This window comes from Salvelinus alpinus, chromosome 5 (genome assembly GCF_045679555.1).
Source record: "Salvelinus alpinus chromosome 5, SLU_Salpinus.1, whole genome shotgun sequence".
Taxonomy (NCBI): Eukaryota; Metazoa; Chordata; class Actinopteri; order Salmoniformes; family Salmonidae; genus Salvelinus; species Salvelinus alpinus.
Window position 1 is genome coordinate 14,853,746 of NC_092090.1, and position 25,987 is coordinate 14,879,732.

Genomic DNA, 25,987 nt, shown 5'->3' on the forward strand with positions numbered 1-25,987 from the left:
CCACGGGCAGACCAGTAATCACTCTCACCCACGGGCAGACCAGTAATCACTCTCGCCCACGGGCAGGCCAGTAATCACTCTCGCCCACGGGCAGACCAGTAATCACTCTCACCCACGGGCAGGACCAGTAATCACTCTCACCCACGGGCAGACCAGTAATCACTCTCACCCACGGGCAGACCAGTAATCACTCTCACCCACGGGCAGACCAGTAATCACTCTCACCCACGGGCAGACCAGTAATCACTCTCACCCATGGGCAGACCAGTAATCACTTTGTCGTGGAGGTGAAGGAGTGTGGCGTGGCATTGATATAGCTGGAGCTCGACATGTCCACAGACAGCTGCTGTCACAGCACTTTTTGTACTCTCGAGATTCTCACCTCTGAGTGCTGTGGGAGTAGTCCGGTACTCATTCCACTCACTGCACATCTCAATTCCTTTCCTTCCTCGTTACCCCCCTCCTTCCTCTCAAAAAGCAGAGTTAAAGAAGCTACTCCCTAGAATGACTCTGAGCATAATGCTTAGCTTGTTAAAGTATTAATGTGAAACAGCAGAACAGCAGGAAGAGGCCTCAGGGCAGCAGAGTAAGAGCACTGGCATTGAGTTCTCACCACAAGGACACTCATTCATTTGTCACCAGTGGATGGCACGCGGGACTGCGTATGTTGCTCTCTGTCTTTCACTGACAGCGCAGTGAGACTAAAGCATGGTGTCTCTCAGCTCAAGTCATGGCAGGGCGTCCCCGTGCTAGCCATAGTCTACACCTAACTGTATATGTGATCCATCCATCTCATAACCCCAGGAGATGGTTATGACAGCCTTGAAAGGACAGGAAATACCCCCCAACTCACTTACACACACTTCACACACACACACACACACACACACACACACACACACACACACACACACACACACACACACACACACACACACACACACACACAGACACACAGACACACACGCACACACGCACACACGCACACACACACACACACACACACACACACACACACACACACACACACACACACACACACACACACACACACACACACACACACACACACACACACACACACACACACACACACCACACACACACACAGCCATCCATAGTATATCTGAGTTACTCTCCAAAGACAGTCCCCTCAGTGAAAACAATATCTTACCTTAGTGCTGAGTAGAGTAGTAACACTAAAGCCCGATCTGTCAGGCGCTCTCAAATTACAACCCCCCCCCCCTTTCCTCCCTTTTATAGACCAGCTGCAGTCTGCCAGTTTCTCCTAGCTTCTCAACGATACATCCAGTCAACCGGCCTACTATGCTCCGCTCACCCTCATCTGTTTCTCTCCTCCCCTCTTCTTACTCCGTCTCTCCTCTTTCTCCCTTCAAGTCCTCTCCTTCTCCTATGAGCTACCCCTCCCTCTCTCCTGCTCCCTCTCAGCCCCAGACCAGACAGCTGCATGCAGCCCTGGAGCAGCAGTTAATGCTCACTCTATCCCTCTCACTGCTCTGTACTCCTCTAGATGTGGGCTGCACCACTCACTCTCTCTTTCACTCTCTCTCTCTATTCTCTTACTCTCTCTCTCTCTCCCTCCCTCTCTATATACATCCATCTATCTCTCTCTCTCACTGTGTCTCACTGTGCCAGCCCTATCACTAGCTGGAACTGTAGATAGCTGTTGATAACTATTGAAAGATTGAAATTAAATTAAATAAAAAATTCTCAGTTCCACGCTATGAGCAGTTACTGCCGTTTTGTTTGTTAGGGCAGCGTAGTGCTTATTGGACAATGGGGTCAGGAAAGGTGAGGGGTGCTATTTCTGCTGTGAAAAGTGAGCAAACTTTTCCGTGCTAAGCTGTTTGGGTGTCATAATCGTAATCCAGTAGTAATACAATCAATATTTTATGTGAAACATCTGTGATAAGTACTGTCGTTCCAAACATCTCAACCGTAGCGGCTTTCACAAAAGCCCATGTTTTCCTTCCAGGAGATTGCTCTGATTGGGATTTAGTGAAACTAGTCAGGAGGTAAGTTTGGGTCTGTACGCAGTAAAAGGTCATTGCTGGGCAGAGAGAGAGAGCGAGAGAGCGTGAGAGAGAGTGAGCGAGAGAGAGACAGAGAGAGAAAGAGAGAGAGAGTGAGATAGAGAGTATGTATAGTGTGTTTTTGTTGCATTTGTGTGTCTTTTCTCTTCTGCCCTAACGCCTGAGCGGAGCTCAAAGACAGCTTGGACCCAGCAGCCCCTGCTCTCCCACCCCCCGCCTCCTTGGAATCATAAGACCCTCCTGGCTGTTACCCAGAACCCCCTGTGGCCCATCCCTCTCTCTGCCCCTCCCCTCACTCCCTTCCTCCCCCTTTCTTCTCCTCCCTCCTTCTTCATCCCTGCTCTCCTCACAGGCCTTACAACCCTCTTACCCATACTGAAGGTCCCCCATTTGATAATGTGCATTCTTCCCAGTCTGACATCAAATCAAATTCTATTGGTCACATACACATATTTAGCAGATGTTATTGGTCAACAAAGTACTGTAATACAGAGTACCAAGTCATTAAATACAACAGATTACTCTAATACAGAGTACCTAGTCATTAAATACAACAGATTACTGTAATACAAAGTACCTAGTGATTAAATATAACAGATTACTCTAATACAGAGTACCTAGTGATTAAATACAACAGATTACTGTAATACAGAGTACCTAGTGATTAAATACAACAGATTACTGTAATACAGAGTACCTAGTGATTAAATACAACAGATCCAAATGGAGAGTTCGATTATATCTCTGACAAGATGGATGACTTATCTTTCCACTAGCATGCCTGTGTGATTTTGTCGCTATTCCTCAACTGGTTGCCATGTACTCTGGACTCTGGACAACATAAACATATTGTGTGTAGTATCCATGTACAATACAATCAATGCTTGTGGTTGATTTAATTTATGAATACTATATTCTCTCAGGACCATTTTGTGGACGTGACACCTGGCCTCAGGACCATTTTGTGGACGTGACACCTGGCCTCTCAGGACCATTTTGTGGACGTGACACCTGGCCTCAGGACCATTTTGTGGACGTGACACCTGGCCTCAGGACCATTTTGTGGACGTGACACCTGGCCTCAGGACCATTTTGTGGACGTGACAACTGGCCTCTCAGCACCATTTTGGGGATCTTGGTCTGTTTGAGGGGAGGTGTGCGTAGGGGAGCGACTTTCACCATAGCTACAGGTCATGATGCTGGGGAAGGCGTAGGGCTCACACCGTCTGCAACCTTACACTGTCTGGTATTTCAATGTGTGATTCCTCTGTGCTTTTATAGGCAGGAAGTGTAGAGACACCTCACTTCTCTCCCTGGGTCTGTAGGGAAGATGTGTATTGGAAGACCTCCAGTATAGGATTCCCACAGGTTCACAGTAGGTTTTTGGCTTGGCTTTGTTCTTTTGTGTTTATGTGTGTGTGTGGGGGGGGGGGGGGGGGGGCTCCAGAGAGCACTCTGTGTTTATTGAGTTTTTGCCTGCAGTCACTGTTTCTCTTTTACTGTACTCTCTGTTCCTTCCTGAAAAACCTCAAGACTGTCAGAATCCTATTGGTCCTGAATCATCCCAGTAAAACCTCCAGACTATCAGAATCCTATTGGTCCTGAATCATCCCAGTACAACCTCAAGACTATCAGAATCCTATTGGTCCTGAATCATCCCAGTAAAACCTCAAGACTATCAGAATCCTATTGGTCCTGAATCATCCCAGTAAAACCTCAAGACTATCAGAATCCTATTGGTCCTGAATCATCCCAGTACAACCTCAAGACTATCAGAATCCTATTGGTCCTGAATCATCCCAGTAAAACCTCAAGACTATCACAATCCTATCGGTCCTGAATCATCCCAGTAAAACCTCAAGACTATCAGAATCCTATTGGTCCTGAATCATCCCAGTAAAACCTCAAGACTATCAGAATCCTATTGGTCCTGAATCATCCCAGTACAACCTCAAGACTATCAGAATCCTATTGGTCCTGAATCATCCCAGTAAAACCTCAAGACTATCACAATCCTATTGGTCCTGAATCATCCCAGTAAAACCTCAAGACTATCAGAATCCTATTGGTCCTGAATCATCCCAGTACAACCTCAAGATTATCAGAATCCTATTGGTCCTGAATCATCCCAGTAAAACCTCAAGACTATCAGAATCCTATTGGTCCTGAATCATCCCAGTACAACCTCAAGACTATCACAATCCTATTGGTCCTGAATCATCCCAGTAAAACCTCAAGACTATCACAATCCTATTGGTCCTGAATCATCCCAGTAAAACCTCAAGACTATTAGAATCCTATTGGTCCTGAATCATCCCAGTAAAACCTCAAGACTATCACAATCCTATTGGTCCTGAATCATCCCAGTACAACCTCAAGACTATCAGAATCCTATTGGTCCTGAATCATCCCAGTACAACCTCAAGACTATCACAATCCTATTGGTCCCGAATCATCCCAGTACAACCTCAAGACTATCAGAATCCTATTGGTCCTGAATCATCCCAGTACAACCTCAAGACTATCAGAATCCTATTGGTCCTGAATCATCCCAGTACAACCTCAAGACTATCAGAATCCTATTGGTCCTGAATCATCCCAGTATTACTCCAATGGCTGAAAGTTTCCTGCTATGACATCCTGTCATGCGCGAAGGAAGTACATTTCTCCATGAAATTCCAATCCAATATTACTCAGCTGCAGTCAACGGGATATTGGCAGCTCTACTCGCCAGGTCCAAAGACTGTATGACAGTTTCCAGAGGCTGTCGCTTCACAATTCATCGGGAAAATTGCCACAATTCAACTGAATGGCTAAGGATATGCTGATCAATCCTCTCTATGCTGTTGCCAAAAGAGGAAGTGGGTCTGTCGGAAACCAACGAGCTGAGCGTAAAAAGAGAGAAAGAGATCCCCCCCCAGGGCTGCTGTCACTCTCTTCACCCTGCCCGTCGAGCCGTCTTTGTGAAGCTCGCTAAGGGCTATTAGCTATTCCTCCCTTCCCCGGGCCACATGGGTGTTTAGTCAGTTCCGATGACATTCCCTCCTTGTCACATGGACTAAATATCACAGAACAGTGACATCCCCGCTGGTTCTTTTGGCTGCCACCTCAGTCAGTGACTACATAGGGCTTTTCACAGGAACTACAGATGCAGGATCATACTTTGAGCCAGTTTGCTACAGCAAGAAAATAATCCTGCAGCAACAGGAAATGTGAATTATGATGTGGATTATAATTAATGGACATTTTTGTAGGGGTTGATACATTTTTCAAAGTGAAAATTACAAACTTCAGAAGCCTTTTTTAAGCCTAAAAAACACTACACGTTTTATATTTCCTGCACCACAGGAAAGTTCTCTTGCGACGGGGTGATCAAATTAAGATTGTACATCTGTAGTATCTGGTATGAATGCTGTAAATGGTGAAATTCTTTGATATGGTGAGCATGACAGAGCATGACAAGGCCACAATGGGTTTATGTAAAGGCCATTTGAGCCAACGCTGACAGTAGGGCTTTGTCTTGAGGTCCATGGACTTATTCTACTTAGTATGCATACCCTGTTCATATTCGTCTTAGGCTGGGTCGGGGAAATACACGTGTGTGTCCACGCCTGCGTGTGTGTTTATCCACAGATAGATTCTAATCAAACTCTTTGAAACACATTCATCTATCCCAAAATCCAAACACTTAATAGCATTAGCTGTTATGACCAATGATGAAATTGCCATATCAATCCCCATGACATTGTCAAGAAGCCCTCTGAACATAGTGCTACCTAGACCCATACACATGAAATATACCCCAACTGTCCTGCATATCTCCATATGACTGCTATCTTTATATAGTCACCCCACACTTGAGTATGTGATAGTTGACCCTGGGCCTGAGGGTAGACAGGACAGGAGCCAGGTCTGTAGTGTGTTATAGTTGACCCTGGGCCTGGGGGTAGACAGGACAGGAGCCAGGTCTGTAGTGTGTTATAGTTGACCCTGGGCCTGGGGGTAGACAGGACAGGAGCCAGGTCTGTGGATGTTTCTGCAGCCATGTGCTGTAACTGTATGTTGTGAAGACAGAGCCACTCCTGCTGTTATGTGATGTGGCAGGCAGGAAGTGACTCAGCAATAATGGCAGCAGATGGAGCTGCTCTGGCTAATGCTAATGGCTGCTCTCAACAGGAGAGGAGAGGAAAGCCCCCACCTCCTTCACAGCCTCCCAGAAACGGGTGTTAATGGAGATCAAAGTACCCACAGCCACATGTACAGGGCACAGGAAGGAGCCACGGAGACCCCCGATTGCACTTAACAGTGCAGTTGTGCAGTGAGGAGTGGGCTGAACAGGCATCCACTACCCACTGTCTCCAGGGACAGTCCTGGTTGGTTATCCTACAAACAGTCCTGGCTGGTTATCCTACAAACAGTCCTGGCTGGTTATCCTACAAATGCATCATACATCATACCTTTGGGGAATGTTCATTTAATATATAGGTGTGTTTATTTCATGTCATAGTATAGTGCTATGCTAAGCAAGACAGAAATGTATATACACACACAAGCTATTTTATCAGTCCACACATCAGTTCTGCCATCCAAAAACCACAGGAGGAGTGGTCTCAATTAATAATGATATTTGTGCATGTCTCTCTCCCAGAGGATTTCCAGCCTCCTGCTTTTTGGAGCATACAGAGATTGGCTGGCTGTGAGGGGAAGAGAGAGCGGAAATGAGAGAGAGTGAGTGAGTGAGAGAGAGAGTGAGTGGGTGAGTGAGTGAGTGAGTGAGTGAGTGAGTGAATGAGTGAGTGAGTGAGTGAGTGAGTGAGTGAGTGAGTGAGTGAGTGAGTGAGTGAGTGAGTGAGTGAGTGAGTGAGTGAGTGAGTGAGTGAGTGAGACTCAGACTCAGACTCAGACTCAGACTCAGACTCAGACTCAGACTCAGACTCAGACTCAGACTCAGACTCAGACTCAGACTCAGAACAGTTCTCCACAGGCTTCAGCAGAGAGAGAACATAATCAATGCCCTCTGTCTAACCACCAGCCTGTTGTCCAGGAGGCAGACTCCTTTCACCCAGATACACAACAGTCTTTAGACCCAGATTACCTCTCAACTGGCTGTCAGCTCTGGATCAGTCTAACCACCCTACTCCCCACTATCCTAAAGGTACAATCTCAACTCCACTACCAGCAGGGATGTCAATGAAAAACAAGCAGAATTCGCTATACTTGCAGTATTGTGTTGGATGAACTATGTGGTAGACAGGGTATGGCTGTTTGATGTCCGCAGCTCGGAATGTAGTTTATTCACAGACTCCTCTGTGTGGATAGTACACTTTGTCTCACAAAGCGTCAAAGTGAACACAAGAGAAAAGATTAGAGTACAGAGTCTTCATTAGAGTGGAACTGTGTGTGAACCGGTGAAGGACAGAGCTATCTTCAGGCTATAGTTTTCACTCCCATCCCCATCCCCATCCCCATCCCCCCACTCACACATAACCCTCACACCCCCTCCACACACACAACCCCCACACCCTCTCCACACCCCCAACCCCCACACCCCCCTCCACACACACAACCCCCCCACACACACAACCCCTACACCTCCCTCCACACACACAACGCCCCACCATATCGCCCACTCCAATGCACACAAACACACTGATGTGTACTAGCGTCCTCTTCCTCCCTGCCTTGCCCTGACCACTTTAGTCTCCTTGTTTATTCAGATTGACAGAGATGTGACCCGGGGGAGCTGTTTGTCTTTGTGTGGCTCTTCTCCTCTCCTCCCTGGTTGGCCAGGGTCATTCGTGTGCTCAGGGTAATGAGCATAGAGAGTTCAACAGATGGAAGGATAGAAGGATGGATTAAAGATAGGGAGGCTCTTAGCGGATAGGCAGAGCAGGTGTGGAGAGAAGGCCTGGATGGATTTATTAATGGGATATTGTACTTGCATTGAGTAATTGTTTTTGACAACAAATCTATAAAAATTGCACAAGTAAAGAAAAATGTGTTTATACTTTATTAAAAGATATGGGTTTCAGTGACCCATCCCAATAGATTGTTTGTGGTTGTTTTTCATACTTATAGTTGATGAGTTTAGGTGGGTTAACACTAGACATAACATAGTGCCAACTATACCGCAGAGCCACACCACCAGGTCCAACCATGGATAATCTGGTGTAAAATGAAAACCTTCTGGGCAGACGTTCAAATTGAGAAAGCCCTGTTGGTGGCACAGTGCCCAAGACGCAAATAGAGGAAGCAGCTTTTTCATCAGCTATAATATCTTGACGTCCATCATTGCTATTCGAGCACCGGGACAGCTGTTAAGTACCATGAGCTATAACATCAACAAAGATCCTGGATCCTAGATCATGGATCAACCTAGATCATGGATCAACCTTGTTCTTCAAATTGGTACAAGGGTGTCTGCCACCACAAGGGTGGTATTCCCATATCACAATCACCTATTTTCGTGAAGCCAGCTGTCACAACTATAATGGACACGCACAACATTGACTAAGACTAAAATTGATGATTCATACTGATGTGACGTACACCATCTTTCTCTTCTCCATTTCTCCCCTCCTTCTCTTTCACCCCATTAGCCTTCAGCGAGTCACAGCACCTTTTTTCTAACGTTATCAAAAGCTCCTCAGCAGGCTAATTCACATCCACATCTCTAACAGAGCCTTTCCACAAGCCTGGAAAAATAAGGGGCCATTTCCAAACGGGACGAGACAACCTGCTTTGAAGTGCAGTGTAGTGGGACTTTCTGCCAGGCATTCCTGCCTGTCTGTGTCAACGGACAGCCTGAGCCTGACTCTACATGCTGGAGTGGATTGGTAGAGGAGGAGGAAGAAGGGGGAGTAGGGGGAAGAGGAGTGGAGGAAGAGGGGTGGAGTAGGAGGAAGAGGAGTGGAGGAGGAGGAGGAAGAGGAGTGGAGGAGGAGGAGGAGGAAGAGGGGTGGAGTAGGAGGAAGAGGAGTAGGAGGAAGAGGGGTGGAGTAGGAGGAAGAGGGGTGGAGTAGGAGGAAGAGGAGTGGAGTAGGAGGAAGAGGAAGAGGGGGGAGTAGGAGGAAGAGGAGTGGAGAAGAGGAAGAGGGGTGGAGTAGGAGGAAGAGGAGTGGAGTAGGAGGAAGATGGGTGGAGTAGGAGGAAGAGGAGTATGATGAAGAGGAGTAGGAGGAAGAGGAGTGGAGTAGGAGGAAGAGGAGTATGATGAAGAGGAGTAGGAGGAAGAGGAGTGGAGTAGGAGGAAGAGGAAGAGGGGTGGAGTAGGAGGAAGAGGAGTAGGAGGAAGAGGGGTGGAGTAGGAGGAAGAGGGGTGGAGTAGGAGGAAGAGGAGTGGAGTAGGAGGAAGAGGAAGAGGGGGGAGTAGGAGGAAGAGGAGTGGAGAAGAGGAAGAGGGGTGGAGTAGGAGGAAGAGGAGTGGAGTAGGAGGAAGATGGGTGGAGTAGGAGGAAGAGGAGTATGATGAAGAGGAGTAGGAGGAAGAGGAGTGGAGTAGGAGGAAGAGGAAGAGGGGTGGAGTAGGAGGAAGAGGAGTAGGAGGAAGAGGAAGAGGGGTGGAGTAGGAGGAAGAGGGGTGGAGTAGGAGGAAGAGGAAGAGGGGTGGAGGAAGAGGAAGAGGAGTAGGAGGAAGAGGAGTGGAGTAGGAGGAAGAGAGGTGGAGGAAGAGGAGTGGAGTAGGAGGAAGAGGAAGAGGGGTGGAGTAGGAGGAAGAGGAAGAGGAGGAAGATGAGTAGGAGGAAGAGGAAGAGGGGGGGAGTAGGAGGAAGAGGGGTGGAGTCGGAGTAATAGGGGTGGAGTCGGAGGAAGAGCAGTGGAGTAGGACGAAGAGGGGTGGAGTAGGAGGAAGAGGAAGAGGGGTGGAGTAGGAGAAAGAGGAGTAGGAGGAAGAGGGGTGGAGTAGGAGGAAGAGGGGTGGAGTAGGAGGAAGAGGAAGAGGGGGGAGTAGGAGGAAGAGGAGTGGAGAAGAGGAAGAGGAGTGGAGTACGAGGAAGAGGAGTGGAGTAGGAGGAAGAGGAAGATGGGTGGAGTAGGAGGAAGAGGAGTAGGAGGAAGAGGAGTGGAGTAGGAGGAAGAGGAAGAGGGGTGGAGTAGGAGGAAGAGGAGTAGGAGGAAGAGGGGTGGAGTAGGAGGAAGAGGGGTGGAGTAGGAGGAAAAGGAAGAGGGGGAGTAGGAGGAAGAGGAGTGGAGAAGAGGAAGAGGGGTGGAGTAGGAGGAAGAGGAGTTGAGTAGGAGGAAGAGGAGTGGAGTAGGAGGAAGAGGAAGATGGGTGGAGTAGGAGGAAGAGGAGTAGGAGGAAGAGGAGTGGAGTAGGAGGATGAGGAAGAGGGGTGGAGTAGGAGGAAGAGGAGTAGGAGGAAGAGGGGTGGAGTAGGAGGAAGGGGAAGAGGGGTGGAGTAGGAGGAAGAGGAAGAGGGGGAGTAGGAGGAAGAGGAGTGGAGAAGAGGAAGAGGGGTGGAGTAGGAGGAAGAGGAGTTGAGTAGGAGGAAGAGGAGTGGAGTAGGAGGAAGAGGAAGATGGGTGGAGTAGGAGGAAGAGGAGTAGGAGGAAGAAGAGTGGAGTAGGAGGAAGGGGAAGAGGGGTGGAGTAGGAGGAAGAGGAGTGGAGTAGGAGGAAGAGGAAGAGGGGTGGAGTAGGAGGATGAGGAGTAGGAGGAAGAGGAAGAGGGGTGGAGTAGGAGGAAGAGGGGTGGAGTAGGAGGAAAAGGAAGAGGGGTGGAGGAAGAGGAAGAGGAGGAAGATGAGTAGGAGGAAGAGGAAGAGGGGGGGAGTAGGAGGAAGAGGGGTGGAGTCGGAGGAATAGGGGGGGAGTCGGAGGAAGAGCAGTGGAGTAGGACGAAGAGGGGTGGAGTAGGACGAAGAGGGGTGGAGTAGGAGGAAGAGGAGTAGGAGGAAGAGGGGTGGAGTAGGAGGAAGAGGGGTGGAGTAAGAGGAAGTGGAATAGGGGGGAGTAGGAGGAAGAGGAGTGGAGAAGTGGAAGAGGGGTGGAGTAGGAGGAAGAGGAGTGGAGTAGGAGGAAGAGGAGTGGAGTAGGATGAAGAGGAAGAGGGGTGGAATTGGAGGAAGAGGATTAGGAGGAAGAGGAGTGGAGTAGGAGGAAGAGGAAGAGGGGTGGAGTAGGAGGAAGAGGAGTAGGAGGAAGAGGTAGAGGGGTGGAGTAGGAGGAAGAGGAAGAGGGGTGGAGGAAGAGGAAGAGGAGTAGGAGGAAGAGGAGTGGAGTAGGAGGAAGAGAGGTGGAGGAAGAGGAGTAGGAGGAAGAGTAGGAGGAAGAGGAGTGGAGTAGGAGGAAGAGGAAGAGGGGTGGAGTAGGAGGAAGAGGAAGATGAGGAAGATGAGTAGGAGGAAGAGGAAGATGGGGGAGTAGGAGGAAGAGGGGTGGAGTCTGAGGAATAGGGGTGGAGTCGGAGGAAGAGCAGTGGAGTAGGACGAAGAGGGGTGGAGTAGGACGAAGAGGGGTGGAGTATGAGGAATAGGGGTGGAGGAAGAGGAAGAGCAGTGGAGTAGGGAGGAAGGAAGGAAGGAAGGAAGGATGAAGGGGCTCCAGACGTGGACAGACTCTAGCCCAGCTTCGGACCATCTGCCTGGGCACACCCTTACCCATGGCTTCCAGGGTTTGTCCTGAAAAAAACAACTCTAGCTAGTCCATCTACCGTGCTGTTTGGTCTTAGAACAGAGAGGGGGAGAGAAAGAGGGAGAGACAATCTAATTACATTGAACAAAAATATAAACGCAACATGTAATGTGTTGGTCCCATGTTTCATGAGCTGAAAGAAAATATCCCAGAAATGTTCCACATGCACAAAAAGCTTATTTCTCTCAAATGTTGTGCACAAAGTAGTTTACATCCCCGTTAGTGAGCATTTGTACTTTTCCAAGATAATCCATCCACCGGACAGGTGTGGCATATCAAGAAGCGGATTAAACAGCATGATCGTTACACAGGTGCACCTTCTGCTGGGGACAGTAAAAGGCCACTCTAAAATATGCAGTTTTGTCACACAACACAATGCCACAGATGTCTCATGTTTTGAGGGATACCAGCCACCCAGACAGCTGATGAAACTGTGGGTTTTGCACAACCGAAGAATTTCTGCGCTGATGTCAATGTTGTAAACAAAGTGTCCCATGGTGGAGGTGGGGTTATGGTATGGGCAGTCATAAGCTACGGACAACCAACACAATTGCATTTTATCAATGGCAATTTGATTGCACAGAGATACCGTGACGAGATCCTGAGGACCATTTGTCGTGCCATTCATTCGCTTCCATCACCTCATGTTTCAGCATGATAATGCACAGCCCCTTGTTGCAAGGATCTGTACACAATTCCTGTAATCTGAAAATGGCCCAGTTCTTCCATGCCCTGCACACTCACCAGACATGTTACCGAGCATGTATGGGATGCTCTGAATCGACGTGTACGACAGCGTGTTCCAGTTCCCGCCAATATCCAGTAACTTGCACAGCCGTTGAGGAGGAGTGGGACACAATTCCACAGGCCACAATCAATAGCCTGATCAACTCTATGTGAAGGAGACGTGTCACGCTGCATGAGGCAAATGGTGGTCACACCAGATACTGACTGGTTTTCTGATCCACACCCCTACTTTTTTTTAAAGGGATCTGTGACCAACAGATGCATATCTGCATTCCCAGTCATGTGAAATCCATAGATTAGAGCCTAATGAATCTATTTCAATTGTATATGAACTGTAACTCAGTAAAATCTTTGAAATTGTTACATGTTGCATCTATATTTCTGTTCAGTTTATATTTGAACTATGTATGAAATCAATATATTTTCCTGCACTCTGGTACAAATCATCTAAAACACGTTTCTAATTCTAAATTCTCTATAACCAATCCTGTTACTATACCATTCTCTATAACCAATCCTTTTACTATACCATTCTAAACTCTCTATAACCAATCCTGTTACTATACCATTCTAAGTTCTCTATAACCAATCCTGTTACTATACCATTCTCTATAACCAATCCTGTTACTATACCATTCTAAGTTCTCTATAACCAATCCTGTTACTATACCATTCTCTATAACCAATCCTGTTACTATACCATTCTCTATAACCAATCCTGTTACTATACCATTCTAAACTCTCTATAGCCAATCCTGTTACTATACCATTCTAAGTTCTCTATAACCAATCCTGTTACTATACCATTCTAAGTTCTCTATAACCAATCCTGTAATATACCATTCTAAACTCTCTACAACCAATCCTGTTACTATACCATTCTAAGTTCTCTATAACCAATCCTGTTACTATACCATTCTAAGTTCTCTATAACCAATCCTGTAATATACCATTCTAAACTCTCTATAACCAATCCTGTTACTATACCATTCTAAGTTCTCTATAACCAATCCTGTTACTATACCATTCTAAGTTCTCTATAACCAATCCTGTTACTATACCATTCTAAGTTCTCTATAACCAATCCTGCTACTATACCATTCTAAGTTCTCTATAACCAATCCTGTTACTATGCCATTCTAAGTTCTCTATAACCAATCCTGTTACTATACCATTCTAAGTTCTCTATAACCAATCCTGTTACTATACCATTCTAAGTTCTCTATAACCAATCCTGTTACTATACCATTCTAAGTTCTCTATAACCAATCCTGTTACTATACCATTCTAAGTTCTCTATAACCAATCCTGTTACTATACCATTCTAAGTTCTCTATAACCAATCCTGTTACTATACCATTCTAAACTCTCTATAACCAATCCTGTTACTATACCATTCTAAGTTCTCTATAACCAATCCTGTTACTATACCATTCTAAGTTCTCTATAACCAATCCTGTTACTATGCCATTCTAAGTTCTCTATTACCAATCCTGTTACTATACCATTCTAAACTCTCTATAACCAATCCTGTTACTATACCATTCTAAACTCTCTATAACCAATCCTGTTACTATACCATTCTCTATAACCAATCCTGTTACTATGCCATTCTAAGTTCTCTATAACCAATCCTGTTACTGTACCATTCTAAACTCTCTATAACCAATCCTGTTACTATACCATTCTAAGTTCTCTATAACCAATCCTGTAATATACCATTCTAAACTCTCTATAACCAATCCTGTTACTATACCATTCTAAGTTCTCTATAACCAATCCTGTTACTATGCCATTCTAAGTTCTCTATAACCAATCCTGTAATATACCATTCTAAACTCTCTATAACCAATCCTGTTACTATACCATTCTAAGTTCTCTATAACCAATCCTGTAATATACCATTCTAAACTCTCTATAACCAATCCTGTTACTATACCATTCTAAGTTCTCTATAACCAATCCTGTTACTATACCATTCTAAGTTCTCTATAACAAATCCTGTTACTATACCATTCTAAGTTCTCTATAACCAATCCTGTTACTATACCATTCTAAGTTCTCTATAACCAATCCTGCTACTATACCATTCTAAGTTCTCTATAACCAATCCTGTTACTATGCCATTCTAAGTTCTCTATAACCAATCCTGTTACTATACCATTCTAAGTTCTCTATAACCAATCCTGTTACTATACCATTCTAAGTTCTCTATAACCAATCCTGTTACTATACCATTCTAAGTTCTCTATAACCAATCCTGTTACTATACCATTCTAAGTTCTCTATAACCAATCCTGTTACTATACCATTCTAAGTTCTCTATAACCAATCCTGTTACTATACCATTCTAAACTCTCTATAACCAATCCTGTTACTATACCATTCTAAGTTCTCTATAACCAATCCTGTTACTATACCATTCTAAGTTCTCTATAACCAATCCTGTTACTATGCCATTCTAAGTTCTCTATTACCAATCCTGTTACTATACCATTCTAAACTCTCTATAACCAATCCTGTTACTATACCATTCTAAACTCTCTATAACCAATCCTGTTACTATACCATTCTCTATAACCAATCCTGTTACTATGCCATTCTAAGTTCTCTATAACCAATCCTGTTACTGTACCATTCTAAACTCTCTATAACCAATCCTGTTACTATACCATTCTAAGTTCTCTATAACCAATCCTGTAATATACCATTCTAAACTCTCTATAACCAATCCTGTTACTATACCATTCTAAGTTCTCTATAACCAATCCTGTTACTATACCATTCTAAGTTCTCTATAACCAATCCTGTAATATACCATTCTAAACTCTCTATAACCAATCCTGTTACTATACCATTCTAAGTTCTCTATAACCAATCCTGTTACTATACCATTCTAAGTTCTCTATAACCAATCCTGTAATATACCATTCTAAACTCTCTATAACCAATCCTGTTACTATACCATTCTAAGTTCTCTATAACCAATCCTGTTACTATACCATTCTAAGTTCTCTATAACCAATCCTGTTACTATACCATTCTAAGTTCTCTATAACCAATCCTGTAATATACCATTCTAAACTCTCTATAACCAATCCTGTTACTATACCATTCTAAGTTCTCTATAACCAATCCTGTTACTATACCATTCTAAGTTCTCTATAACCAATCCTGTAATATACCATTCTAAACTCTCTATAACCAATCCTGTTACTATACCATTCTAAGTTCTCTATAACCAATCCTGTTACTATACCATTCTAAGTTCTCTATAACCAATCCTGTTACTATACCATTCTAAGTTCTCTATAACCAATCCTGCTACTATACCATTCTAAGTTCTCTATAACCAATCCTGTTACTATGCCATTCTAAGTTCTCTATAACCAATCCTGTTACTATACCATTCTAAGTTCTCTATAACCAATCCTGTTACTATACCATTCTAAGTTCTCTATAACCAATCCTGTTACTATACCATTCTAAGTTCTCTATAACCAATCCTGTTACTATACCATTCTAAGTTCTCTATAACCAATCCTGTTACTATACCATTCTAAGTTCTCTATAACCAATCCTGTTACTATACCATTCTAAACTCTCTATAACCAATCCTGTTACTATACCATTCTAAGTTCTCTATAACCAATCCTGTTACTATACCATTCTAAGTTCTCTATAACCAATCCTGTTACTATGCCATTCTAAGTTCTCTATTACCAATCCTGTTACTATACCATTCTAAACTCTCTATAACCAATCCTGTTACTATACCATTCTAAACTCTCTATAACCAATCCTGTTACTATACCATTCTCTATAACCAATCCTGTTACTATGCCATTCTAAACTCTCTATAACCAATCCTGTTACTATACCATTCTAAGTTCTCTATAACCAATCCTGTTACTATACCATTCTAAGTTCTCTATAACCAATCCTGTAATATACCATTCTAAACTCTCTATAACCAATCCTGTTACTATACCATTCTAAGTTCTCTATAACCAATCCTGTTACTATACCATTCTAAGTTCTCTATAACCAATCCTGCTACTATACCATTCTAAGTTCTCTATAACCAATCCTGTTACTATGCCATTCTAAGTTCTCCATAACCAATCCTGTTATTATACCATTCTAAGTTCTCTATAACCAATCCTGTTACTATACCATTCTAAGTTCTCTATAACCAATCCTGTTACTATACCATTCTAAGTTCTCTATAACCAATCCTGTTACTATACCATTCTAAGTTCTCTATAACCAATCCTGTTACTATACCATTCTAAGTTCTCTATAACCAATCCTGTTACTATACCATTCTAAACTCTCTATAACCAATCCTGTTACTATACCATTCTAAGTTCTCTATAACCAATCCTGTTACTATACCATTCTAAGTTCTCTATAACCAATCTTGTTACTATGCCATTCTAAGTTCTCTATAACCAATCCTGTTACTATACCATTCTAAACTCTCTATTACCAATCCTGTTACTATACCATTCTAAACTCTCTATAACCAATCCTGTTACTATACCATTCTCTATAACCAATCCTGTTACTATGCCATTCTAAGTTCTCTATAACCAATCCTGTGACTATACCATTCTAAACTCTCTATAACCAATCCTGTTACTATACCATTCTAAACTCTCTATAACCAATCCTGTTACTATACCATTCTAAGTTCTCTATAACCAATCATGTTACTATACCATTCTAAGTTCTCTATAACCAATCCTGTTACTATACCATTCTAAGTTCTCTATAACCAATCCTGCTACTATACCATTCTAAGTTCTCTATAACCAATCCTGTTCCTATGCCATTCTAAGTTCTCTATAACCAATCCTGTTACTATACCATTCTAAGTTCTCTATAACCAATCCTGTTACTATACCATTCTAAGTTCTCTATAACCAATCCTGTTACTATACCATTATAAGTTCTCTATAACCAATCCTGTTACTATAGCATTCTAAACTCTCTATAACCAATCCTGTTACTATACCATTCTAAACTCTCTATAACCAATCCTGTTACTATACCATTCTAAGTTCTCTATAACCAATCCTGTTTCTATACCATTCTAAGTTCTCTATAACCAATCCTGTTACTATACCATTCTAAACTCTCTATAACCAATCCTGTTACTATACCATTTTAAGTTCTCTTTAACCAATCCTGTTACTATACCATTCTAAGTTCTCTATAACCAATCCTGTTTATATGCCATTCTAAGTTCTCTATAACCAATCCTGTTACTATACCATTCTAAACTCTCTATAACCAATCCTGTTACTATACCATTCTAAGTTCTCTATAACCAATCATGTTACTATACCATTCTAAGTTCTCTATAACCAATCCTGTTACTATACCATTCTAAGTTCTCTATAACCAATCCTGCTACTATACCATTCTAAGTTCTCTATAACCAATCCTGTTACTATGCCATTCTAGGTTCTCTATAACCAATCCTGTTACTATACCATTCTAGGTTCTCTATAACCAATCCTGTTACTATACCATTCTAAGTTCTCTATAACCAATCCTGTTACTATACCATTATAAGTTCTCTATAACCAATCCTGTTACTATAGCATTCTAAACTCTCTATAACCAATCCTGTTACTATACCATTCTAAACTCTCTATAACCAATCCTGTTACTATACCATTCTAAGTTCTCTATAACCAATCCTGTTTCTATACCATTCTAAGTTCTCTATAACCAATCCTGTTACTATACCATTCTAAACTCTCTATAACCAATCCTGTTACTATACCATTTTAAGTTCTCTTTAACCAATCCTGTTACTATACCATTCTAAGTTCTCTATAACCAATCCTGTTACTATGCCATTCTAAGTTCTCTATAACCAATCCTGTTACTATACCATTCTAAACTCTCTATAACCAATCCTGTTACTATACCATTCTCAGTTCTCTGTAACCAATCCTGTTACTATACCATTCTAAGTTCTCTATAACCAATCCTGTTACTATACCATTCTAAACTCTCTATAACCAATCCTGTTACTATGCCATTCTCTATAACCAATCCTGTTACTATGCCATTCTAAGTTCTCTATAACCAATCCTGTTACTATACCATTCTAAACTCTCTATAACCAATCCTGTTACTATACCATTCTAAACTCTCTATAACCAATCCTGTTACTATACCATTCTAAGTTCTCTATAACCAATCCTGTTACTATACCATTCTAAGTTCTCTATAACCAATCTTGTTACTATGCCATTCTAAGTTCTCTATAACCAATCCTGTTACTATACCATTCTAAACTCTCTATAACCAATCCTGTTACTATACCATTCTAAACTCTCTATAACCAATCCTGTTACTATACCATTCTCTATAACCAATCCTGTTACTATGCCATTCTAAGTTCTCTTTAACCAATCCTGTGACTATACCATTCTAAACTCTCTATAACCAATCCTGTTACTATACCATTCTAAACTCTCTATAACCAATCCTGTTACTATACCATTCTAAGTTCTCTATAACCAATCATGTTACTATACCATTCTAAGTTCTCTATAACCAATCCTGTTACTATACCATTCTAAGTTTTCTATAACCAATCCTGCTACTATACCATTCTAAGTTCTCTATAACCAATCCTGTTACTATGCCATTCTAAGTTCTCTATAACCAATCCTGTTACTATACCATTCTAAGTTCTCTATAACTAATCCTGTTACTATACCATTCTAAGTTCTCTATAACCAATCCTGTTACTATACCATTATAAGTTCTCTATAACCAATCCTGTTACTATAGCATTCTAAACTCTCTATAACCAATCCTGTTACTATACCATTCTAAACTCTCTATAACCAATCCTGTTACTATACCATTCTAAGTTCTCTATAACCAATCCTGTTTCTATACCATTCTAAGTTCTCTGTAACCAATCCTGTTACTATACCATTCTAAGTTCTCTATAACCAATCCTGTTACTATACCATTCTAAACTCTCTATAACCAATCCTGTTACTATGCCATTCTCTATAACCAATCCTGTTACTATGCCATTCTAAGTTCTCTATAACCAATCCTGTTACTATACCATTCTAAACTCTCTATAACCAATCCTGTTACTATACCATTCTAAACTCTCTATAACCAATCCTGTTACTATACCATTCTAAGTTCTCTATAACCAATCCTGTTACTATACCATTCTAAGTTCTCTATAACCAATCTTGTTACTATGCCATTCTAAGTTCTCTATAACCAATCCTGTTACTATACCATTCTAAACTCTCTATAACCAATCCTGTTACTATACCATTCTAAACTCTCTATAACCAATCCTGTTACTATACCATTCTCTATAACCAATCCTGTTACTATGCCATTCTAAGTTCTCTATAACCAATCCTGTGACTATACCATTCTAAACTCTCTATAACCAATCCTGTTACTATACCATTCTAAACTCTCTATAACCAATCCTGTTACTATACCATTCTAAGTTCTCTATAACCAATCATGTTACTATACCATTCTAAGTTCTCTATAACCAATCCTGTTACTATACCATTCTAAGTTTTCTATAACCAATCCTGCTACTATACCATTCTAAGTTCTCTATAACCAATCCTGTTACTATGCCATTCTAAGTTCTCTATAACCAATCCTGTTACTATACCATTCTAAGTTCTCTATAACTAATCCTGTTACTATACCATTCTAAGTTCTCTATAACCAATCCTGTTACTATACCATTATAAGTTCTCTATAACCAATCCTGTTACTATAGCATTCTAAACTCTCTATAACCAATCCTGTTACTATACCATTCTAAACTCTCTATAACCAATCCTGTTACTATACCATTCTAAGTTCTCTATAACCAATCCTGTTTCTATACCATTCTAAGTTCTCTATAACCAATCCTGTAACTATACCATTCTAAACTCTCTATAACCAATCCTGTTACTATACCATTTTAAGTTCTCTTTAACCAATCCTGTTACTATACCATTCTAAGTTCTCTATAACCAATCCTGTTACTATGCCATTCTAAGTTCTCTATAACCAATCCTGTTACTATACCATTCTAAACTCTCTATAACCAATCCTGTTACTATACCATTCTCAGTTCTCTGTAACCAATCCTGTTACTATACCATTCTAAGTTCTCTATAACCAATCCTGTTACTATACCATTCTAAACTCTCTATAACCAATCCTGTTACTATGCCATTCTCTATAACCAATCCTGTTACTATGCCATTCTAAGTTCTCTATAACCAATCCTGTTACTATACCATTCTAAACTCTCTATAACCAATCCTGTTACTATACCATTCTAAACTCTCTATAACCAATCCTGTTACTATACCATTCTAAGTTCTCTATAACCAATCCTGTTACTATACCATTCTAAGTTCTCTATAACCAATCCTGTAATATACCATTCTAAACTCTCTATAACCAATCCTGTTACTATACCATTCTAAGTTCTCTATAACCAATCCTGTTACTATACCATTCTAAGTTCTCTATAACCAATCCTGTAATATACCATTCTAAACTCTCTATAACCAATCCTGTTACTATACCATTCTAAGTTCTCTATAACCAATCCTGTTACTATACCATTCTAAGTTCTCTATAACCAATCCTGTTACTATACCATTCTAAGTTCTCTATAACCAATCATGCTACTATACCATTCTAAGTTCTCTATAACCAATCCTGTTACTATGCCATTCTAAGTTCTCCATAACCAATCCTGTTACTATACCATTCTAAGTTCTCTATAACCAATCCTGTTACTATACCATTCTAAGTTCTCTATAACCAATCCTGTTACTATACCATTCTAAGTTCTCTATAACCAATCCTGTTACTATACCATTCTAAGTTCTCTATAACCAATCCTGTTACTATACCATTCTAAGTTCTCTATAACCAATCCTGTTACTATACCATTCTAAACTCTCTATAACCAATCCTGTTACTATACCATTCTAAGTTCTCTATAACCAATCCTGTTACTATACCATTCTAAGTTCTCTATAACCAATCCTGTTACTATGCCATTCTAAGTTCTCTATAACCAATCCTGTTACTATACCATTCTAAACTCTCTATAACCAATCCTGTTACTATACCATTCTAAACTCTCTATAACCAATCCTGTTACTATACCATTCTCTATAACCAATCCTGTTACTATGCCATTCTAAGTTCTCTATAACCAATCCTGTGACTATACCATTCTAAACTCTCTATAACCAATCCTGTTACTATACCATTCTAAACTCTCTATAACCAATCCTGTTACTATACCATTCTAAGTTCTCTATAACCAATCATGTTACTATACCATTCTAAGTTCTCTATAACCAATCCTGTTACTATACCATTCTAAGTTCTCTATAACCAATCCTGCTACTATACCATTCTAAGTTCTCTATAACCAATCCTGTTACTATGCCATTCTAAGTTCTCTATAACCAATCCTGTTACTATACCATTCTAAGTTCTCTATAACCAATCCTGTTACTATACCATTCTAAGTTCTCTATAACCAATCCTGTTACTATACCATTATAAGTTCTCTATAACCAATCCTGTTACTATAGCATTCTAAACTCTCTATAACCAATCCTGTTACTATACCATTCTAAACTCTCTATAACCAATCCTGTTACTATACCATTATAAGTTCTCTATAACCAATCCTGTTACTATACCATTCTAAGTTCTCTATAACCAATCCTGTTACTATACCATTCTAAACTCTCTATAACCAATCCTGTTACTATACCATTTTAAGTTCTCTATAACCAATCCTGTTACTATACCATTCTAAGTTCTCTATAACCAATCCTGTTACTATGCCATTCTAAGTTCTCTATAACCAATCCTGTTACTATACCATTCTAAACTCTCTATAACCAATCCTGTTACTATACCATTCTAAGTTCTCTATAACCAATCCTGTTACTATACCATTCTAAGTTCTCTATAACCAATCCTGTTACTATACCATTCTAAACTCTCTATAACCAATCCTGTTACTATGCCATTCTCTATAACCAATCCTGTTACTATGCCATTCTAAGTTCTCTATAACCAATCCTGTTACTATACCATTCTAAACTCTCTATAACCAATCCTGTTACTATACCATTCTAAACTCTCTATAACCAATCCTGTTACTATACCATTCTAAACTCTCTATAACCAATCCTGTTACTATACCATTCTAAACTCTCTATAACCAATCCTGTTACCATACCATTCTAAACTCTCTATAACCAATCCTGCTACTATACCATTCTAAACTCTCTATAACCAATCCTGCTACTATACCATTCTAAACTCTCTATAACCAATCCTGTTACTATACCATTCTAAACTCTCTATAACCAATCCTGCTACTATACCATTCTAAACTCTCTATAACCAATCCTGCTACTATACCATTCTAAACTCTCTATAACCAATCCTGTTACTATACCATTCATCATCCACACACACTATTCTCCAGTATGGAACAGAGGCAGTGCATCAACCATAGCCTCCAACAACAGGTCAGAACCAATCAGAGTTGATGAAAACAGCAGACTTCAGTGTGGCCAGCTACTTCCTATAACGTAGTTACCCGGAGCATTGATGTGATTTCTGTCCTTCCACAGTGACATCACATACGTCAATGTCATATTAGGTTGCAGTGTCTGTGTTCTGTCATCCCTTTAGACCCACTCCTTACGTACCCAAAGTCCTGCTTCCGTCTGGAGGAGGAGAACCACAGACACAACCACCATGGAGACCCATTCTGACAATGCAAAAACGCTGCCGTTGCCGTATTGCACCGAAAAGTGCAGTAGCATTCATCTGAATACCTGGTCATACTATTTCAACAACAGCGCCATCAAAATGTCCTCCAAGGTGACTCACTCCATTTTGTCTCGAGCAGACAGCTATGATCTCATACTTATTGTCAATCCTGCCCAACAACAAGGGGCTGGGTGCGCTCAAGTGTTTTACGAGAGCCTGAATGTACAGTAAATAAAGCCAAATAGAAGCTGACAAGCTGTGAAAAGGGAAACAGATTGTGGAAATTCTAACACCTTTCGGCTTAACAGCCACCGACTGGTAGGTGGAGAATCTCTTGTCTGTTAACAGCACATGCAGGGAGCCTTTGATCCCCAGATGGAACTGTTTATTCAATGAAAGTGGATGGAGGAGAAGCAGAGAGACTTGATGGGTTTTTCTACTAAGGTAAGCATGTTCCACTACCACCACTAAAACACTAATGGCCCAGGGTTGTCTCCATATGCTGGAGAGACGCGGAGGAGAAATGGAGCTGGGCTTAAGTCATATGTGTAGTCAGCCAGTGTCTGGGTTAAATCCGCGGCTGCCCGGTCAGCAGAAAGCTGTTTTATGGAGGGACATTGCTTTTTCCCCTCCATTTCACAACAGAGTCAGGGAAGAGACAGCAACATCTGCCATTGCTTCCATGTGTGTCTGTTATGGTTCATTTCAAACTATTCCCACATGGAGGTGAAGGTTATTGCACTGTGAATTTGACCTATTTTAAATGGCCCCAGTCAATGAGATGAGCTTACCTCAAGGGAAAACAAACCACATGGCTAATATGCTAATACTAGTTCTTTGTTTCTTCATATTAACGATCGTCTTGTGTTGATTGTAATTTCCTCCACGTTAAATGTCACATTTTAAAATGGAGGAAAGGGACATATGAATGCATCACTTTAACTTTTAGCGCCAAATGCTAACTCTGTCTCGACTCACATGTGTGGCGGTGCTAGCCTGCTACATGTAATTGTCTGTCTGGTGTGGGTCGTTCATGCATGTTCCCAGTCAGTTGCATTGATCGCCTCATTGACGACCTGTCAATTCTACTTGTGCAGCGTGTGTCCTAGTTTCGCTGCCAGTCATGCGGCACAGTCCTCTTTTTAGTACTCTCCAGGGTGAGAAATGTGTAATCTTGGCACTGATTCCTTGAATAGGGATTCTTACACAACTCCACTGGCACCTGACCTGCTCTGCCTCTGCTACTCTGTAAGCCTAGCCCAGCTTAGTCAAGCTGCATTACCTCATTGGTCCGTTTGTTAACTTGTCTCATTGAAGAACAGAGTTTAGACCATACAGTAACTATTTACAGGTCAAGGATACAGCAACTGCAGAGTAATGGGGATATACAGAAATGAAGAGACAGAAATGTCTGCATGCTGGCATTTCTGCCAATACACCTCAATGTCTGTTCCTATGAGCAGAATATCTATTTGAAATGCTAATAGAAGCTAATGCTGACATGCAGAGTGTTTTACAAGAACCTGAAATGTTTGCTCTTCAAAACAGGCTTAGCCATTGGGTGAAGTTCTCCAGCTCTTCCACAGGAGGGCTACCGTTGAAGCTGCAGATGCTACACCGATATGAGAAAATGCTTTTTGTGCTTTCGTGCTACCCTCAGCACTCCCCTGCTTCCCTCAACACTCCCCTGCTACCCTCAGCACTCCCCTGCTACCCTCAGCACTCCCCTGCTACCCTCAACACTCCCCTGCTACCCTCAGCACTCCCCTGCTACCCCCAGCACTCCCCTGCTACCCTCAGCACTCCCCTGCTACCCCCAGCACTCCCCTGCTACCCTCAGCACTCCCCTGCTACCCTCAGCACTCCCCTGCTACCCCAGCACTCCCCTGCTACCCTCAGCACTCCCCTGCTACCCTCAGCACTCCCCTGCTACCCTCAGCACTCCCCTGCTGCCCTCAACACTCCCCTGCTACCCTCAACACTCCCCTGCTACCCTCAACACTCCCCTGCTACCCTCAGCACTCCCCTGCTACCCTCAACACTCCCCTTCTACCCTCAACACTCCCCTGCTACCCTCAGCACTCCCCTGCTACCCCCAGCACTCCCCTGCTACCCCCAGCACTCCCCTGCTACCCTCAACACTCCCCTGCTGCCCTCAACACTCCCCTGCTACCCTCAGCACTCCCCTGCTACCCCCAGCACTCCCCTGCTACCCCCAGCACTCCCCTGCTACCCTCAACACTCCCCTGCTGCCCTCAACACTCCCCTGCTGCCCTCAACACTCCCCTGCTGCCCTCAGCACTCCCCTGCTACCCCCAGCACTCCCCTGCTACCCTCAGCACTCCCCTGCTACCCTCAACACTCCCCTGCTACCCTCAACACTCCCCTGCTACCCTCAGCACTCCCCTGCTACCCTCAGCACTCCCCTGCTACCCTCAGCACTCCCCTGCTACCCTCAACACTCCCCTGCTACCCTCAGCACTCCCCTGCTACCCTCAGCACTCCCCTGCTACCCTCAGCACTCCCCTGCTACCCTCAGCACTCCCCTGCTACCCTCAGCACTCCCCTGCTACCCTCAACACTCCCCTGCTACCCTCAACACTCCCCTGCTACCCTCAACACTCCCCTGCTACCCTCAACACTCCCCTGCTACCCTCAACACTCCCCTGCTACCCTCAGCACTCCCCTGCTACCCTCAGCACTCCCCTGCTACC

The 25,987-nt window shown here is 42.6% G+C and overlaps 1 protein-coding gene across 1 annotated transcript in view; it reads right to left on the reverse strand.

Moving 5' to 3' along the window:
* The window catches only part of coro2ba (coronin, actin binding protein, 2Ba), a 102,269-nt gene that overhangs the window by 42,682 nt on the left and 33,600 nt on the right, over positions 1 to 25,987 (reverse strand). The window lies entirely within an intron of this gene.